Genomic DNA, 19,211 nt, shown 5'->3' on the forward strand with positions numbered 1-19,211 from the left:
AGTAAAACAGTTCATACTCCAGGGTTAGCCACCGGAGGTTACTCTTTACTCCTACATGAGGGACGAGCTGTGTGCGCAAAACTGGATTTCATTAAAAGGGGTCTAATAGTAATCCCAGCCGATTTAAAAGCTAACTTCATGAGATGGATACATGCTTCATACCTGGGAATAGAGGCATGCCTGAGATGAGCCAGGAAGCGTAACTATTGGTCAGGCATGAATGCCAAACTCAGAGGTGAGGTGTGCAAAGCATATAAGGATTGACAACACAAGAGTCAATAGCCACATGAAATCCCAGCCTTGGTAAAAGTGTAGGTTTGTTCATTTTTAATGACAGGAATTACATCATCACACTAAATTACTACTCCAATTTTTTGTGGGAGGGCAGACTGCCTGGAGGATACTCAGGCAAGAACTGTGATAAAAAAAATGAAGGTCCATTTTGCAAGATACAAACAATTCAGTGCCAAATGGGAATTTAAGCACAAGAGGTATTTCTTTAGGTATCCACAAAGCAAGGGAAGGCAGAGTCAGCACAAAAGAGAGCCAAGAGACTGCTGGCAAAGGCAAAACAGACAGGAAAGGATCTCTACCTGGCACTGTTGAACCATTGCAATACACCCTCCCAGGAACTAAGTAGTAGCCCAGCACAAAGATCGATGGGCTGGAGCACCAAGACTCTGCTTCTCATGACGGATAGTATACTGAAGCCTAGTGGAGAACCTACAGACAGTACACGGAAGCAGTTAAGTTAAGCAGGGGGGACAGCCTGCTACAACAAAGGAGCTCTGGATCTGAGGCCACTATGCACAGGGCAGAAGGTCTGGATCCAATCATCAAATAGCCGCAAAATGCAATGGCAAAAGGCAACTGTTCAAGGTACACTGGGACACAAATCATAGGTGGTAGATACACACTCAGGAGAGCAGTGGAGATAAAACCAAAGACAACTGCTGAGGAGTGACAGAAAGCCAAGTCCAGGAGGACATAGAAGGAGCCTCAGCCATCAGCTAGCTTGACATAGGAGAGCCATAAACAAGATTTATAAGCAAGACAGAGGACCAACAGGGCACCACTCAACAGAAAGAAGATGGCAACAGGGTGGAAGCACGTCCCCCACCAACAATAATAACAAACAAGAAATGGGAGACTGGTTTGAAAACCATCATACTTGATGGATTATCATAGAGCCACAGAACTGGAAGGGACCTCAAGAGGCACTCATGGCAGGACTAAGTATTATCTAGACCATCTCTGATGGGTGTTTATCTAACCTGCTGTTAAAAAATCTCCAATGACAGTGATTCCACAACCTCCCTGGACAATTTATTCCAGTGCTTAACTAACCTGACAGTAAGTTTTTCCTAATGTCCAACCTAAACCGCCCTTGCTACAATTTAAGCCTATTGCTTCATGTCCTATCCTTAGAGGTTAAGGAGAACAATTTTTCTCCCTCCTCCTTGTAACAACCTTTTATATACTTGAAAACTGTTATCATGTGCCCCCTCAGTCTTCTCTTTTCCAGACTAAACAAACCCAATCTTTTCAATCTTCCCTCATAGGTCATGCTTTCTAGGCCTTTAATATTTTTTGTTGCTCTTCTCTGGACTTTCTCCAATTTGTCCACATTTTTCCTGAAATGTGGCACCCAGAACTGGACACAATACTCCAGTTAGGCCTAATCAGCATTGAGTAAAGCAGAAGAATTACTTCGTGTGTCTTGCTCACAACTCTCCCCCTGCTAATACATTCCAGAGTAACATTTGCTTTTTTTGGCAACAGTGTTACACTCATATTTAGCTTGTGATCCACTATGACCCCCAGATCCCTTTCCGCAATACTCCTTCCTAGGCAGTCATTTCGCATTTTGTATGTGTGCAACTGATTGTTCCTTCCTGTGTGGAGTACTTTGCATTTGTCCTTATTGAATTTAATCCTGTTTACTTCAGACCGTTTCTCCAGTTTGTCATTTTGAATGGATTGCAATACAATTACAAATTATGAGGCCTAATACACTGCAATGGGATGGTACTAAAGGCTGTGTCCCTACAGTGGACTATATACTAGTACCTCTGGCCCCAAGAAATCAGCAAACTTGTACAAAATACACAACAACAACAAAACAAAAAGTTACACAACAAAAGTTAGTACAAGGAAAGATGTAGCAATCTGCAGGGGATTTGGAGGGAGGAGCACAGGTTGAAGGAGGGAAGAGTTTGCAGGAGACACCAGAAGGGCAGTCTGTGTGTGCAAATGGCTAGGAATGCTAGTTGCAGTTACAGCATGTCTGGAAATAGTTCTCTTAATAAAGAGCCAGTTTAGTTTTACAAGCTCGGAGTCTTTTCATATTATACCCCATCAATCTGCCCTTCCCACAATTTTTGTCCCCCCTGACAGATTTTGGGTCTCATTTATTCATGTAAGCAAAGGGGATGATCTAGCCATTGCTCAAAAGTAAGTGGCCCTTGCTGTGTGTATGTTGTGGCATGACTGCTTTCCGAGACAAGTAAGCAATAGAAGGTATACATTCCCCAAGATTTGTTATCTAGTAACAAACAATTCCATTTGAAGAGATTGTCCAGAAATTAAGATTTACAAATCATGCTTTACATCACTCCTATTTTCCAGAGGGAAGAGAACAATGGAAAAAGAAGGCTTTTAAAGACTCTCATAGATTGGGAGTGATAGGAATCTTTTTTAAAATCACTGCTTAGGGAGCTTTTCTCACAGGGAGACAGGTAAAAGCTTAAAGCTTGCCTCTGAGATTGAAGCTTTCATCAGAACAAGAACCATAAAAGCTAGGTTTATATTTTTCAAAAGACATTGTAAGCTGGCTTCCCACACATTTATTCCCCTGACCCAGTCTCTTCTCATCGTAAAACCCTCTGCAGCAAAGGAAATGAATGAGATGCTTCTGTGACATCAGGCATATGGAAATTATGGACCAATCCTGTGGTGCTGGCAGTTGAGAATACACAGCACCTCACACTTTTAGGCCATAAAACAGCAAAACTTGCCATATAAATTCTAAAAGAAAAATATAGCTCACTTTTACAGCATGACAGAGTGCACTGGGTTGCAATTTTACACTTAAAAATGTAGTAAACTTACTGGGGAAAGAGCAAGTGTGACCGGGTGTGTGTGTGGGGGGGGGAGACAGCAAATAACTCTGCACCTTATATAATGAAATTTAATTGCTTTGTTGCTGCAGTCCCCACAAATTTCCAAATCCATTTAAGTTTACTGCTCCTCACCCATTATCTGTCATGTTTAATATTTTCCATTCACTATTTGAGTCTGCCTTATTAATGAGGAGGAGACCTTTGAAGAAGGCATTATTTTTTATGCCTACCAAGCACCTTGTGTGTATCTGCTCACTAGGAGGGAACCCAGCAAACCCATTTTTAAATACGTGCTAGTTACAACATATTAGCTAACACATTTTTAAGTGCATCTTCTTTTCCTACCCTAGACACGGCCCATGGAGATCTTGGACGGAGAAAGAGACGCCCTTGTATGTCACTGCACTAGAGCTGGGTGAATAAGTGATGTTTTGGTTCACAGAAAGTGCTGACAAATGGAAAAGAAAAAGTCCGTTCTTCCTGAACTGAAACCAAAACTCTTCAGGCTTTCCAGCAAATCAAAAAAGTTGACAAAATTTTTGTTTTGGGTCAGACAAAATATTTTGTTTCTAAGCATTTATATTAAAAACTAAATAAATAAAAGCAAAGGAAATGAAGGCCTAGAATGACATGGGAGGTGGTGGAGGTGCCCCCTCATATCCCGTAATCCAGTGCTAAGGGCACTTCACCTGGGATGTAGAAGACCTAGGTACAAATCCCCACTCTGTAGCAGGTGAGAGACCCAAGTCACTCCCATCCCAGGTGAACGCCTAACCATTGGCTATTGGGTATAAAGCTACTGATGCTGCTGCCACCGCCTCCTCTGATTTTGTGAATGGCTCCTAAGTCCCCTCATGAATTTAGATCATTTTTTTTGTCCAAAACTATTCTACAAATTCATGTAAAATTTGCAAATACTATTGGTCAAACTGAAATGGCATTTTTCACTGTATAAACAATTTGTCCAAAACGTTTCATCCAGCTCTGCTCTGCACAGCTGTGAAAGGGTGTGCTGGAGTTAAGGGGGAGTAAGTAAGATTAAAACATTGTTCACCCATTCCTCCCTGTAGGATCAGGCATTACTGAGAACTACATTTTTGGAACAAGCTATTTTTGTGGGATGGAGCACATTTCTGTATTATAAAATGAGTCCAACCTTTCTTGGTCATCTGATAACTCAAAAATAGCTTATTTTTACACCATCAAACCAGTTGCCCCTCGAGGAGGACATGTTCCTTGGAATACTATGAACAATTCTTGGTTAGAATATTAAAAACCTAGAACTGTATAAACGCCTATTCCTTTATAGACACATGAACTTTCATTATGTGAGCTCAGCATCTCCTGAAATTGTCATCCAACAGTCCCACCCATACTTACAGGACACACTGCTAGTCTTTGCACTCCTCCTAACTTTCTCAGATCCTCCACAAGGAAAGGATATAGTCCCATCCCAGTACTGGAAAAATGGAGGGGAGGCTAAAGGGAGTCTGGTAGCCTGTACCTGAAGGCTGGAAGGCATGAGAGTTGTGAGGATAGTTAGAGTTACAGGGGGGGTTTCAGGCCTTGTCTAGATTGAGAAATTACATTGTATTAGAACAGGTGTTAATTAACATGATGTTAAACACACAGTGTAGACAAAGACAGTCCTTTTTAACATTGTCTCCATGACCAGACGACATGATAAACACAAGTGTTTGTTTATAATGAATTCACCGTCATTAACACATGTTCTAACATGATACAATTCTCCCATGTAAATAAGGCCTCAGTGAAACGTGGAGCAAAGCTAAGAAGCACAGTGGTAAGGTTGACAGTGGAAGCTTAATAGCTAACTTCTTGCCCTTAACACTGTGATTAATTTGTCTTTTCCAGAGAATAAAATGAGTTGTGCATTAACATTTTAAGGGAAACTCAACTCTCTGTGTTTGGGGAATGGTGATTATGCTGCACCCTCCTTATAACAACATCCCAAGAAAACAAGCATGTTGAGCATTACAAAAAGATTGTATTATTGGGTTTAATCCACTTCTCATTGAAGTAAATAGTAAGACATCCATTGACTTTAATGGGAGTTAGGTCAGATCCACAGTGAGAATAACATGAATGGGAATTTAACAAAGGTGAGTACCACGGTGCAGTAGCCTTATTGAAGAGAGCATGTTAAAACAGAACACCCATACAGAAAGTGAAGTGCAATGTAGTATTACACATTTTATTCTTAGAACCATTTTTTATAGTGCTAAACTTTAGATATCTTTGACTTGCAGGTAAAATGCCAAGTAAGCATTCATAGAGCTGAGTGAGGTAACACCTCTTTAAAAGTGCGATATCAATGTGACAGGTGTAAATTATTTTTCATACACTACACTGGGTCCAGGGAGTGAGATTTTCTAAAGGCATTTTGAGACAGCCAGATTATTTTTATAATGCCTGGGCTGCCTCAGTTTTATACACAGTTCGTTAATTTCTGACCTGCTGAAAGCATTTCTAAAATAACACAGTATTAATGATACTGTTTCTGACATAGTTAGTTCATTTTATCTGGCAGTTTACAAAGTAACAAGGTAACACACTGTGCTAACTTAATTGAAGGAAGCCAAGAAGAAAGCTACAACTTTTAAAGCCAAAAAGTCCTAACTTACTTTAAAGAAAATGTATCATAATCATCATCTATTTTGTTACAATATTGCAATAATCTTTGACTTTTCTCTCAAACTTTCCAACCTAAGTTTTATTTTAAATAAACAGGCAGCTTACTGGAGAATCATTACGACAAAAAGAATGCGATTATTAAGTTGGGTTTCACTGTTCCCTTGGCCGTACTGATGAAAAGCTTCAGGACAAAAACTGGAAGTCTTTTGCAGCAGAACAAACAGAAGATATGTCCTACTAGAGGGATCTGCAGGATTATTTATTTGTCTTTCTCCTTTGATAGTGTAGCTCAAATCCAACCGTGATCAGAGTGACTAGGAATTATTTTTAGACAGTTTACTAAATTTTAAGGAGAATGCAATTTTAGGGCACTCCCAGCTGACCAAAGCCAAATTCAATAGGGAAAAAGAAAAGAAGTACTTTTGGCACCTTAGAGACTCACAAATTTATTTGAGCATAAGCTTTCATGAGCTACAGCTCACTTCATCAGATGTCTCTAAGGTGCCACAAGTATTCCTTTTCTTTTTGCGAATACAGACTAACACGGCTGCTACTCTGAAACCTGTCAATAGGGAAAGTAATTTCTGAAGACCAGAATATCCATTTATTCCATCTAGACGAGCTCTAGGGAGAACAATGGTTGGAGGAGCATTAGGATCAAATACCAGCACCTGCCTGTAATGTCTTTGATCAAGCAGATACCAGGCTCTAATAAGACAGCTAAATTTTCTCTCTTTACAAATAACAACATTAGACTTTTTTACATTCCTGTATTTTTAAGTCCTATTGTGCCTTGTTATTGCAAGCATCTGAAATCAGTGACGAGCACTGAAATGAGATGAGTGCAGACGTACTGCAATACCAAGGCATAAGAAGGTAAATTACATTTGGATGTATATGTCATGTCCTTATCACTTACTAAATGTATGCTTATTGTTGCTGCTTCATTTCCTTTGGGTTTCTCCTTTATGGTTTTTAAAAAAACAATAGAATATTTGGTTTGAGAACTGCTTAATAATGTATGTGCCAATAGTCCACAGCCGCTTCCAAAAGCCAATTACTGTTATGAACTGTTGTATAAATACATATTTAGGAGGTTTGAAAATATATAGTATGTATTGGAGCACGTAAATAAATATCCAATATGGGAGCTTTGAAATGGGATTATTGACATGATGAAGTGCAATGGCTCCAAAGGAGTTGTTCTGTAGTAGAGAGACCCTGCAGGAGCTGTGCTCATTAAATCCACTTATTAAAAATTCTTACAAAGGTTTTGATTAAAAACAAAATGACTCAGTTGTTTCAAAAAACCAAAGAATCCCAGCTCACTGTTGTTATAATCTGTATCTAAAAGGTGTCATGTAAGGTGTCATGTTTGTGAGTGCTTGCAAAGTCCAATAGTATCTCAATGTGCTAAAATTATTATATGTGGATGACATAAAATTATTCAGGTTAGTGAAGTCTAAAGAGGATTATGTGAAACTTCAGAAGGATTTAAAACTAAGTGATTGGGTAACACATTGGCAGTTGAAAATGAGTGCAGAAAGGCACCTGGTAATACACAATGGAAGGAACAACATGAATTATTCTTACACATTGATGGATTCTAAATTAACTGTAACCACTCAGGAACAAGACCTAGAAGCCCTTGTAGATGGCTCAGTGAAATCATCTGCTAAATGCACAGCTATATTTAAAAAAGTGAACAAGATGTTAGACTGTATTAAAAAGGGGACAGAGAATAATACTGAAAATGTAATGCCACTACACAAATCTGCAGTATATCTTCATCTTGAAGACAGTTTGGTCACTCCCATCTCAAAAAGGATGCAGCAGAAATAGAGAAGGTCAACAAAAATAATTAGAAGCTTAGTAAGACTTCCATATAAGGTAAAATTTGAATGATTTTCTGCTCAGCTGTAAGTGGCATCTCTACAGGGCAAAATATGAATCAGAATTCTCTTGTTTCATTGGAACTGAGGACTAATTTGCATACAGTCTTCTTGACAAGGGCTATATAGTCCTTTCATAATTCATCTAGTAAGTGGAAACTGTCTAATTTTTATTTTATATTTTGGGACACACAACAATTTTAGCTATGGGTAGCCAGTGACCCGGCTATTGGGGAAGGCTAGCTCCCGGCCGCTTCTCTTATGCCCAAGGCCTCACCCCTCCCCTTCTGCTCCTCCTGCTTTTCTGCTCCCCTCCACCCAGAGCACCCTCACCGTGGCCCCCGGCCCCAGCCCTGGTGTACCGGGCGGCCAACCCAGAGTACCAGGTAGCATGGCTGCAGTGTCCCCAGCCCTGATGCGCTGGGCAGCATGGTCTGAGTGCTGGGCGGGCAGCATGGCCCCAGCACCAGTCGACCTGAGTCCCTGCAGGAGGCAGGCCAGCCAGCCCCAGCCAGTTGGGAACTGCAGGAGGGGGCCTGGCCTGGGGGTGGAGCATGGGCGGGGTCACACTAGGCTATTTGGGGAGGCACAGCCCCCCCACCTACGATACTTGCCACCCATGATTTTAGCCCAGATTAGCAGAGAAAATTTGTTTCCTTGAGATCAGAATTCTCTTCTTGTATCAGAACTGATGCCTAGATCCACTCATAGTTCAGGCAACGAAAGAAGTTAGTTGAAAATATGTTGATGCCAGCCTCCAGTTATTGATTTGAAACAATATTTACCCAGGGGACCACTGACATCATTAAAATTTCAAATGTATTGATATCTTTAACAAAATAACCAATAACTAACTCTCAAGCCTGCAACGTGTGCCCATGGCCAGGTGACGGAACCACCTTTCAGTCACTGTTACACTCATCACACGTCCTCCACTCCCTCTACTTGTTTCTTATATCAGCTTGTTGCATTTTGTCTCAATTTAGGCCCTGAGCTGGTAAAACACTATGCATATATTTAACTTTAATCATTTGATTAGTGCTACTGAGGTCAGTGAGACTATTCGCATGAGTAAAGTTAATAACATGCATAAGTGTTTGTAGGATTAAGGCCTCAGACTGTAAAACTGTTAGGTCACAGACTGTCTCTCACTGTGTCTTTGCTCAGCACTCAGCGCAATGGGATCTCAGTCTCACTGGGGATCTGGGTGCAGCTGTAATAAATAATCACACTGGGCAAATTTTGGCGCATGTGAACTCATACACTCCTGTTCTGATGAAAAAGCCTATATCGCACCAAATCTGATTCCTGAATCTGCGCAAAATGGGTTTGGCACCTTTGATCACACAATGATGCATATAAATTTCACATAAGCATGTTCTGACTGTAAAAGCACCCCAATGCCAGAAGGCAAGGGGCTCCCTGCTATGTAGCAGTGAGTCTCAGTTGGCCTGACCAGCTCAATGCATCCCAGCTCACTGTTGTTATAATCTGTATCTAAAAGGTGTCATGTAAGGTGTCATATGAGAACGGGTAAGTGCTGGTCATCATTATTATTGTGCTGTGTGTGTATATGGGTGATATATGAAAAATTCTAAATATGTGCTGGAAATATGCTCTTAAAATGTGTTTGCAGGTAGAGCTTAACTCACCCCGCTTTAATTGAAGAAATGTGGTCCTGCCTGCTTGAATGTGTCTCTAATGTAAATTGAGCAAAGAGAAACAAAAGAAATACATATACATAAAAGGTAAACAAGGCCATCAAACCAGCGAGTGGGGGAGATGGCCGCTTAACTACCACGGTGACGGGAGGAGACTGCAAAAATTAACATGGTATCAGCTCCCTGGTGGACACGGCAAGCGGAGCCCCCAGGAGGGCTTCCTGACTTTGAAAACAAGGATAAACTTTGAGGATATAAGCAGAACGAGAAAGCCATTTGGGCATCTTTCACTGGACGAGACAAAGAAAGCAAGCACTTAGCCAGGATCCAGCACAGAGCTCAAAGAACTGGCCAGCCATGCTGGAAGAATAACTGTGGTGAGAAAATTACTTTGAACAAAAGGCTCGAGTTTATTAAGTCAGGTTTGAGTCTTAGGAGCATATTTTTACTTTGTTTAACAGTTTCTAAATTCCTTCTACTTGGTAACACTTAAATATCTGTTTTTGATAAAAAACTTAATCTTGTTTTATTCCACAACCATCTCAGTGTTTCAAAGTGAAGAGCAACATTCTCAATCAACTGCCAGGCTTGTGCTGCGTTCTGTCTACATAGCAGCAAACTTGCTAAGGTTTTGTGCGTGCTACAGTGAGAGGGGCTGAGCACTGCAAAGGAGCTGGTTTTGGGTAGACTTGGGGCTGGAAGGACTGTTGGTGTCACCTTGCTAGAAGTAACCAGGATGGTGGAGGCCAGGGTGAGGTCACTGGGCTGTAAAAGCAGGCTCTGGTGTCAGAGCTCTGAGCCAAAGCTGCACAACACTTAAGCACCCAGGGTTCTGGGGCAAGGAGTGACACAACCCCTTACTTTTTGGGTGAATCCCCAAAGTGTCACATATGTATGATGCAAGCAGAGTACAGGAGTTTAAGGCAGAAGGGAATCCAACTTTTGCTTAAATCCTCCCATTCCCGACATGACAAAAGGCAGCCAGAGGAAACATTAAATTAATTCAAATATACAAAGACATTCAAATGAAGGAATCACAATTACACCATATAAACTATATATGAATGAACCCCCAATATGTTCAATTAGTAAAACTAACTGATTATCTATGCATGTCTGATAAAGCCACCTTCTCTGGATAAATCCATGCTTTCTTATTTATTTAATCCTGTCAAACCCCTATTAACTCTCACAATCAGATATTCTATAGTTAGCTTCATCAAACTGAAAGACACTTTCAACAATTCTTACACATAGGGCATGTAGCTGAATAATACACTTTTCCCCCAAGATGATTTGGCAAAAGATATGATAGACAAAAAGCTCTTCTAAGTGTGGATGGCTGACCAAGGAAACAAAGAATTCGCTAAGAGCAGGCTGACCTCAAGAAGCTAAAGAGGGAAAGAGTAAGTGAAACAGGTAAAAAGAAAAAAGTATCATACATGATAGTCATAAGAGGTTGAGAAAAAATCACAAACTGTACTGTATTTTTCTGGTATATGGATATACTGGCTGATATAGAAACAAACTCTGAGTTGGGAACAAGGAAAATGGGATTAAAAGTAAAAAAAAGAGTTAAATAAAAAGAAAACTGATACCTTCAATTAGCGATCAGATGGATGGAATACTACATGATGAAACAGAAAACTTAGCTCACTGAAGTCTGGCAAAATTTTTGTGAATTCTTAGAAGACAGTTAAACTGCAGCTGAAACAGGCTTTCCACATAAAACTGTATTTTATCCTTGCTTTTAAAATGAAAAAACGAGAACATGATCTTACTACTTGATATAGAGATGGAGACATGCCCCGTGCACAGTGCATGAAGAAGACATTTAGGAAGCAAAAGTCATACTATTACTGTAGCTTGACTGGAAAGCTAACAAACAATCAATCAAACAAACAAAACATTCCTCTTAGATTTTGCTTTATTAATCCCTGTTTTATATCATGTAGCTATGAAGAGAGCACACAAGGAGCACTTTGCCATGCTAACAAAGCTAGATATTACTTTAAAGTAAGGATCCCAAATATGCTTTCAAATGTATATTTAATAAAATGAAATCGAGTATCACATAAACATTGTGACAGACGAAAAGCTGCTACGCATTAATCTATGGTTGCTGACATATAATAGAGTGTGATATAATAGTGTGTAATAGTATGAATATTGTAAATGTCCTAGTTAGTGAAGTAAAGCTACTTATAACTATGGTGGGTTATTAGAATTTTCTGAATGAGTGTACTGATCTAAGCTAGTAAGGGACTGCGGGAAGAGCAAACAGAAAAGCCACACAATAATAGAGCTAGGTAGAAAATGGTTTTCCTGTCCCGTGACGGTTTTTGAGATTTCAAAAATCTCTGTTTAAAACAAAACCAAAACCAAAACCAACCAACCAAAAAAATAAAATAAAATCAAGTTGTTGGTCCCTTTGTAATCTGCGGGCTACACAGTATATCAGTTGTCGCACAGCTTTGGCTGGGATAAAAGGCTTTTTTGTTTTGTGAGGTTTTCATTTTGGAAAGTGAACTGAATTATGATTTTAAAACTTAAAATATCCTTTACTCAGTACTTGCTAATTTAGATTCTTCAGCTAAATAGGCTGCTTTTATTTCCTCCTTTGGATATCTGGCCAAGACAGGGTAGGTGTTTTATGTACAAATATCTAAGGGGATTGCATACCGAATAGAAAAACTGCAATTGAAATAAACAAAGAACTTGTGGCAGGCAGTATTTAGAAATAAAATGCACATGTACCCGGGGGAGAAAGTTGGAACTGACTGAGCACCAGCTATTTCAAAGTTCTGTTAGACTTCTCAGAGGTTTTTGTCCAAGGGCAAATCTGTCCATAAAGAAACAGATACTTGAGTAATTTAGGAACATTTTAATTCTTAGGATTTTCAGTTTGATTTTCAGTTAGTGAGGAATCACAGCTGGAGAAAATGCCAAGAGTGAGGCAGAGCCAGTAAAGAGCTGGATAAAAAGTAGCTAAATAAGGCCTTCATGGAAGTTGAGACTGAATTTTAAGATAGATTGAAAAAAGACGTCAGTTCTGGTTAGGCTGTAACTATGCCTCTACAGTGAGAGCTACATACTTGCAGAATCGAGCCTATGATGTTTAAACATATTATAAATATCTAGTTGAAACTGAATGAAATGAAGAGTTAGGGAGCTTAATTTTACATGAAACCCCACGGAGGTCACATTTGAGCGGTCCTGAAAGAGTTGCTATATCCTATCAGTTCTCTGATTATTTCAGATTCATTTGGTTTCACTGAAAGAAAAAAAAAAAAAGGAAGAATCTTGCCCCCATCCAATAATAGCTCTCCTGTCCACTATAGACTTTGATGACCAGTGCTGACCAGCACAGGGACCAAAAGTTTTTGATAATATTGTCACGGCCAGATGTCAGTGGAGTATGCATTTATAAGGGACTGAGTCCTCTGGGGTATGTCTACACTACAAGTGCTACAGTAGCGCTGCGGCTACACTGCAGTAGTGTAGACACTTACTACAGCAATGTTGATTTAAATCCACCCTCTTGAGAAGCAGTTGCTAGGTTGATGGAAGAATTCTTCTGTTGACCTAGCGGTGTCTACACCAGGACTTAATTATGTCTGTGAATTTGTCACATCCCTGAGCAACGTAGCAAGGTTGACTTAAGTTTTAGGTGTAGACCAGGCCATGTAAGAATGTGCTGTCATTACCCATTAAGTGAGAGAGAGGTGATCAAATAAAATTCTGTACCAAGTTAAAAGGAAGGCTCTCCTCAGGAAACTGATGACAAGTAAAACCTGTGATAACTGAGGCCATGGATATCTATACTCAGTCTAGAGTAAATCTGTTTATTTTGGGTCTCTAAGAAGAGGAGTTTGTAGCAAGTGACTGGGTAGGAACTCTCCTTTTTCTCTTTCCTTTTCTTGGTCCTACTACCTCATGTAACTTAATCTGGTATACCCCCAGGCCAGAAGCAGTTAAGACAGTCTTTGCTGCAATGTACAATCATGGCCGTGTGTCTGAGTGAGCGAGTGGCAGGCCCACTTAGAGGATAAGAACGTAAGAGCTGCCATCCTGGGTCAGACCATGGTCCTTTTTGCCTGGTATCCTTTCTTCTTCAGTGACCCATACAAGAAATTCAGGGGGAGTGTACAGAACAGGGTAATTATTGAGTGATCCAGCCCTGTCTTCCACTCCTGGCTTCTGGTAGTCAGAGATTTAGAGATGCCCCAAGTACAGTGTCCCTGACTATCTTAGTCATTGATGGACCTATACTCAATAAACTTATCCAGTTTTTTCTTGAACTCAGTTATACTTTTGGCCATCACAATATCCCATGCCAATGAGTTCCACAAGTTAGCTGTGCACTGTGTGAAAAAGTACTTCCTCTTGTTTGTATTAAACCTGCTGCCTATTAATTTCATCTTTCATCAAATTTTCACCTGGTTTTTGTATTGGGTGAAAGGGTAAATAACACTTCTCTATTCACTTTTTCTATACCACTCATGATTTTATAGACTTCTATCATATCCCCACTTAGTCATCTCTTTTCCAAGCTGAAAAATCCTAGTCTTTTTAATCTCTCTTCATATGGAAGCTGTTCCATACCCCAATCATTTTTATTGCCCTTCTCTGAAACTTTTCTAGTTCCATTATATCCTTTTTAAGATGGGGTGACCAGAACTGCACATAGTATTCTAGGCATGGGCACACCATGGATTTATATAGTAGCATTATGATATTTTCTGCCTTATTTTATATCCCATTCCTAATAGTTCTTAGCATACTGTTAGCCTTTTTGACCACTGCTGTTCAATGATTGGAAGTTTTCAGAGAACTATCCATGGTGATGGTGACTCTAAGATCTCTTTCTTGGGTGGTAACAAGCTAATTTAGAACTCATCATTGTATATGTATAGTTGTGATTGTTTTTTCCAATGTGCATTACTTGGCACTTAACGTTGAATTTCATCTGGCATTTTGTTGCCCAGTCATCCAGTTTTGTGAGATCCCTCTGTATTCTTTGCAGTATGTTTTGGACTTAACTATCTTGAATAATTTTTTATTGTCTGCAAACTTTGCCACTTCACTGTTCACTCCCTTTTCCAGATCACTTACGAATAAGTTGAACAGCACAGGTTCCAGTACAGATCCTTGGGGGATCTCACTGTTCACCTCTCTCCACTGTGAAAACTTACCATTAATTACTACCCTTTGAGTCCTATCTTTCAACCAGTTACTGATCCAGGAGAGGACCTTCCTTCTTAACCCATGGCTACATGTCTTTCTTAAGAGCCTTTGGTGAGGGACCTTGTCAAAGGCTTTCTGAAAATCCATGGACACTATATCAACTGAGTACCCTTATCCATGTGCTTGTGGACTCCCTCAAAGAATTCTAATAGATTGGAGAGGCATGATTTCCCTTTACAAAAGCTGTGTTGACTCTTCCTCCAACAAATTATGTTTATCTATGTGTCTGATAATTCTGTTCTTTACTATAGTTTCAATCAATTTCCCCAGCACTAAGGCATCCTGTAAATGCCAGGATTCCCTCTGGAGAACTTTTTAAAATCCGTAGTCCATTAGCTACCTTCTAGTCATCTGGTAAGGAGACTGATTTCATCAATTGGTTACATACTAAAGTTAGTGGTTCTGCAATTTCATTTTTGAGTTCCTTCAGCACTCTTGAGTGAATATCATTTGGTCCTGGTAACTCATTACTGTTTAACTTATCAATATGTTCCAAAACCTCCTCTATTGACACTTCAGTTTGGGACAGTACTTCAGATTTGTCACCCGAAAATAGCTCTGATGTGAGTATCTCCCTAACATTCTCTGCAGTGAAGACTGATGCAAAGAATTTGGTCAGCTTCTTTGCAATGGCCTTGTCTTCCTTGAGTGCTTTGTCATCTAGTGGCCCCACTGCCTTTTAGGAAGGTTTCCTGCTTCTAATGTTAGTTTTTACCGTTAGTTTTTACCTCTTTAGCAAGTTGCTTCTCAAATTCTTTCTTGGCCTGCCTTATGATACTTTTACAATTTATTTGCCAGAGGTTTTGCTCCTTCCTATTTTCCTCATTAGCTGCCTATTACTGACAGTGAAAGCGTGAATTAATAGAGGCCAGTATTTCTGGAGTAGGTGGAACAGGTTTCTAGTCCTGGACTATTAAGTGCATGTAGATTTTATTGTAACTGTGTCTGATATCTGCAGCAAATATATCTGTTATACCACCTTTAGGGAGAGGTACCCGATACTCCTTTCCCCTCCTTCTGTATCCATCTAACAGACCTACTATCTGTTGTTACGGGGTGGGAATTACCACCACCCATCATGTAAAATGGTGGTAAGAAATGGTTAAATTCCTTTATAGAACCAGATAGCTGAAACAATAGGGGTCTCCACCCCAACCCCAGCCACATCACCGCCCAAAACAAAGATACATGCAAGGCACATGTGGGCAGAGGGGTTTTGGTGTCTATTATTTTGTGAAAGACTGCATCTGTGAAAGTGAGGAAAAAGGTACAGAGAAGTTTAGAGAGAAGGCAGCAAGGAAACACCCGACACAGCTTGAATAAAAACTAGGAATGTGGCCCTGAGAAAAGCCTAGAGAAAGAGCACTTTTTGAGCCGAGTGCTGGCTGAAAGGGTTTGGAGCTGTGAGCAAGAAAACCTCTCTCCTGTTGTTCAATTCCTCCTGTGTTCACAGAAACAGGACTTGTTTATTTACAAAGAATGTACACAAGATTGCATCAAAATTACCTAACTCCATCATCAATTTCTCCTCCTAACTTGGAAGAACCTGCAAAACCCCTGAATTTCTGGCTAACTGCATGGGTCAAAAAGGATCTTCTTTTTTCTACCTAGGCTGACTATTGCATTACTGCCTATCTGTGAATCAGCCTGAGGCAAGGGCAAAGGAGATTATTACATGGATGCTATAAGATGGAATTAAACTACCAGTTGAGGTTGTGAACCCCACAAAAGGTATGGTTAAAAAGGTAATAAAGGACAAAATGTGACCCTGAAGAGCCTGGAAAGACAAAATAAAAGGCAGAATAACCCAGTAATTCCTAAAACACAGGAGAAAGAATGGAAACATGCAGCAGTCTTTTAAATCCTTCTGCAATGTCCAGTATAGGGCTGCAGGTGCTCCCCTCTCCGGACTTTAAAGAGGCACCTGGAAAAGGAGTAGCAAATGACTAAAGATCTGTTTCTTTAGATTATAGTTTTAGGGCCATATTCTCCAACCCACATTCTCTCCTCAGTCCTCTGGGATCATCTACAATCATCTTTCATTCTCTTACTCATACCCTACCCCACCCAATTTTTTTCTAAACCACCAAAACTTCCTTTCAAGTACAAAAAGAATGGACATTCTTCTTATGTGGGTTGATGCTTAGAGTTATTTTAAAACAGGAAACATTTTAACATAGCTTTTCTCATTCTTAAGAAAAAATCAATTTATTGAAAAGATATCTCTCACTTCCAGGCATCCATTACAGGCTAATAATGGCACCTACGTACTGCAGGCTCTCTGCCTTCAGCTGCAAGCCTCCCAACGCATTGGAAATGAACTATTACTGTATGATGAAACAACACACATTTTATGTAAATCCCTCAGCTGCGATTGGGTGCAAATTACATGGATAAATCGTGCACACAGAAAAATGACCTTTCACATTCATAACACTGTAGTTTGGAAGTTGTTTCTTACTAGTCATTGGTTTAGAAGAGAACTGTGCTATCACAATTGTTCAAGATGTTTTGAAGTTTATGATGCGTTGCCAACATACATCCGATAATGCTTACACTTGATATTTTAAATGGTATAAATTAAGCGGCACATTTTTGATGAAAAAGCCTTTTGACGATGAAAACCAGTTGAAAAAGTGGCCTTGTAGAGGGAAAGAGATCAGAGACAAGGAACTCAAGCAACTGCAAGCGTGAGATAACACACAAGAAAGGGGAAAAAATTAGGAAAGACTGTAGAATTAACAGAACATGGGAAAAATGGTAGGTGGAATATGAGATGGCTTCTAGCAACCTGAATGTAGAATGAAGTGGTGCTTGCGTGAGGCAGTAGAATGGATACAGTCATGGTTATCTTTGCACGTCAAAGAGCAAGAGTTTCTTATTTTCTTTCTTTTTCTTTTTTTTTTTTAAGCAACCATAAATAATTTAAAAGATTTGAAAAAATCATCACCCTCATATCTTCTGGTTTCTGTTACAAAGCCTGAACCCCATTAGGAGGACGGGCAGGGGAGTGAGACGGACATGCCCCTTCCCCACTTTTTGCTATCCTGTTTAAGCAAAGTGGCTGAAGGAGTAATTCATTACCACCTCTCGTCCCCTCCAATTTTTAAAATGTGCTCACACCACCGCAAGGAGGAGGACTTTATGCAGGTTTTATTATGCAAGAGGATCCTCTCAACTCATCTGCAAGTAGAGGGCCAAATCCTCAGCTTGTATAAATCAGCATAGTTCCACTGAGTGCATTGATTTACAACAGGTGAGGGCTGTTAGGATGGTGTTAAATTATTAGGAATTATTGTGATTGATACGAATGAATGTGACAAACATGATTTTGGTATGGCTTGATATGTCTGAATTTGCTAGAGGATTCTGGGAGCAGGATTCTCTTAGCATCAGACACTTAGTATGGAAATTTACTGAGAGTGATCGGAGGCTCTATCTGTGTGTGTGTTTCAACATGGAACTTTGGAACATATCAGCCGATGGCCCACTCACCAAGTAGAGAAAATGCAAAAACACGCAATCAATGAGCTTGGCACAGGCTGACCAGGGTCAAAATGACCCTTTTGGATGGCACCACCCTAAGAGCTCAAGTGAACAACTGATGAGAGGGTAAATATCAACTGATCTTTGGTCTCTGTTTTGCAGTTCCTTTTAAAATATTAATTAGGAAAAACAAGTAATGAAACGTCCACAGGGCATATTTTGAGGACATGTGACTCCTTTGAGAGCCGAGGGTATAAATGTTAAGAGTATCATATGTACAGTTCTTAGTTCCCCAATTAACATCTGAAGAGTTCTGTGATGCTGTAAGACAGAGGGTCTTAGGGCAGCCAACACCCTGCTATGAGGGATTTTTGTAGGACTTTTGAACCAGAGGGCCTTGGGGTAACCAAGACCCTGCTTTGGGGGACATTTGAGAGAAAAAAAAGAGAAGAAAAGAAGAAGAAGTCTCTATCTAGGACTGGTAGCTATACCTGCTTTGTTTGCCAATCAGGATACTGTGTAAGGCCAACATAGTTACTGAGGGTTTATGCTTGGGGAACGGAGGCTTATTAGGGAGGTTTCAGAGTAACAGCAGTGTTAGTCTGTATTCCCCAAAAGAAAAGGAGGACTTGTGGCACCTTAGAGACTAACAAATTTATCTGAGCATAAGCTTTCGTGAGCTACAGCTCACTTCATTGGATATAGCTCACGAAAGCTTATGCTCAAATAAATTTGTTAGTCTCTAAGGTGCCACAAGTACTCCTGTTCTTTTTTTATTAGGGAGACATATTATATAACCTTTTATCGACTGTGTAATTCTTTCTCCAATAAACTGCTGTGCATTGAGCAAATTGAATCTGAATTTTCACTGGTACCAATAACCATCTGCCCAGCTGTGGGCCCATAAAGATCCATTTCAACAAGGGCCAGAATGTATAGCTCCTGCACAGCCTAGCTGTAGCTGCATTCCTGGGAACAGAAAGAGTAGCAGATGTGACCACTTTGTTCTCCCCACCCCTGTGTTTTTGAGTCAGTGGATCTGCATGTCTCTCCTTACACTACTGACTCTCCTGCTCCCAGGAAGAGCATGGTTCTATGGTATGTGGGGATATGCAGGTTTCCCAGTCTGATCCACATACGCAGAACAA

At 40.1% G+C, this 19,211-nt stretch overlaps 1 protein-coding gene across 2 annotated transcripts in view; it reads right to left on the minus strand.

Moving 5' to 3' along the window:
- DLGAP1 (DLG associated protein 1) overlaps window positions 1-19,211 on the minus strand; it is a 196,941-nt gene that overhangs the window by 109,943 nt on the left and 67,787 nt on the right. The window lies entirely within an intron of this gene.

This window comes from Eretmochelys imbricata, chromosome 2 (genome assembly GCF_965152235.1).
Source record: "Eretmochelys imbricata isolate rEreImb1 chromosome 2, rEreImb1.hap1, whole genome shotgun sequence".
NCBI classification, from domain to species: Eukaryota; Metazoa; Chordata; order Testudines; family Cheloniidae; genus Eretmochelys; species Eretmochelys imbricata.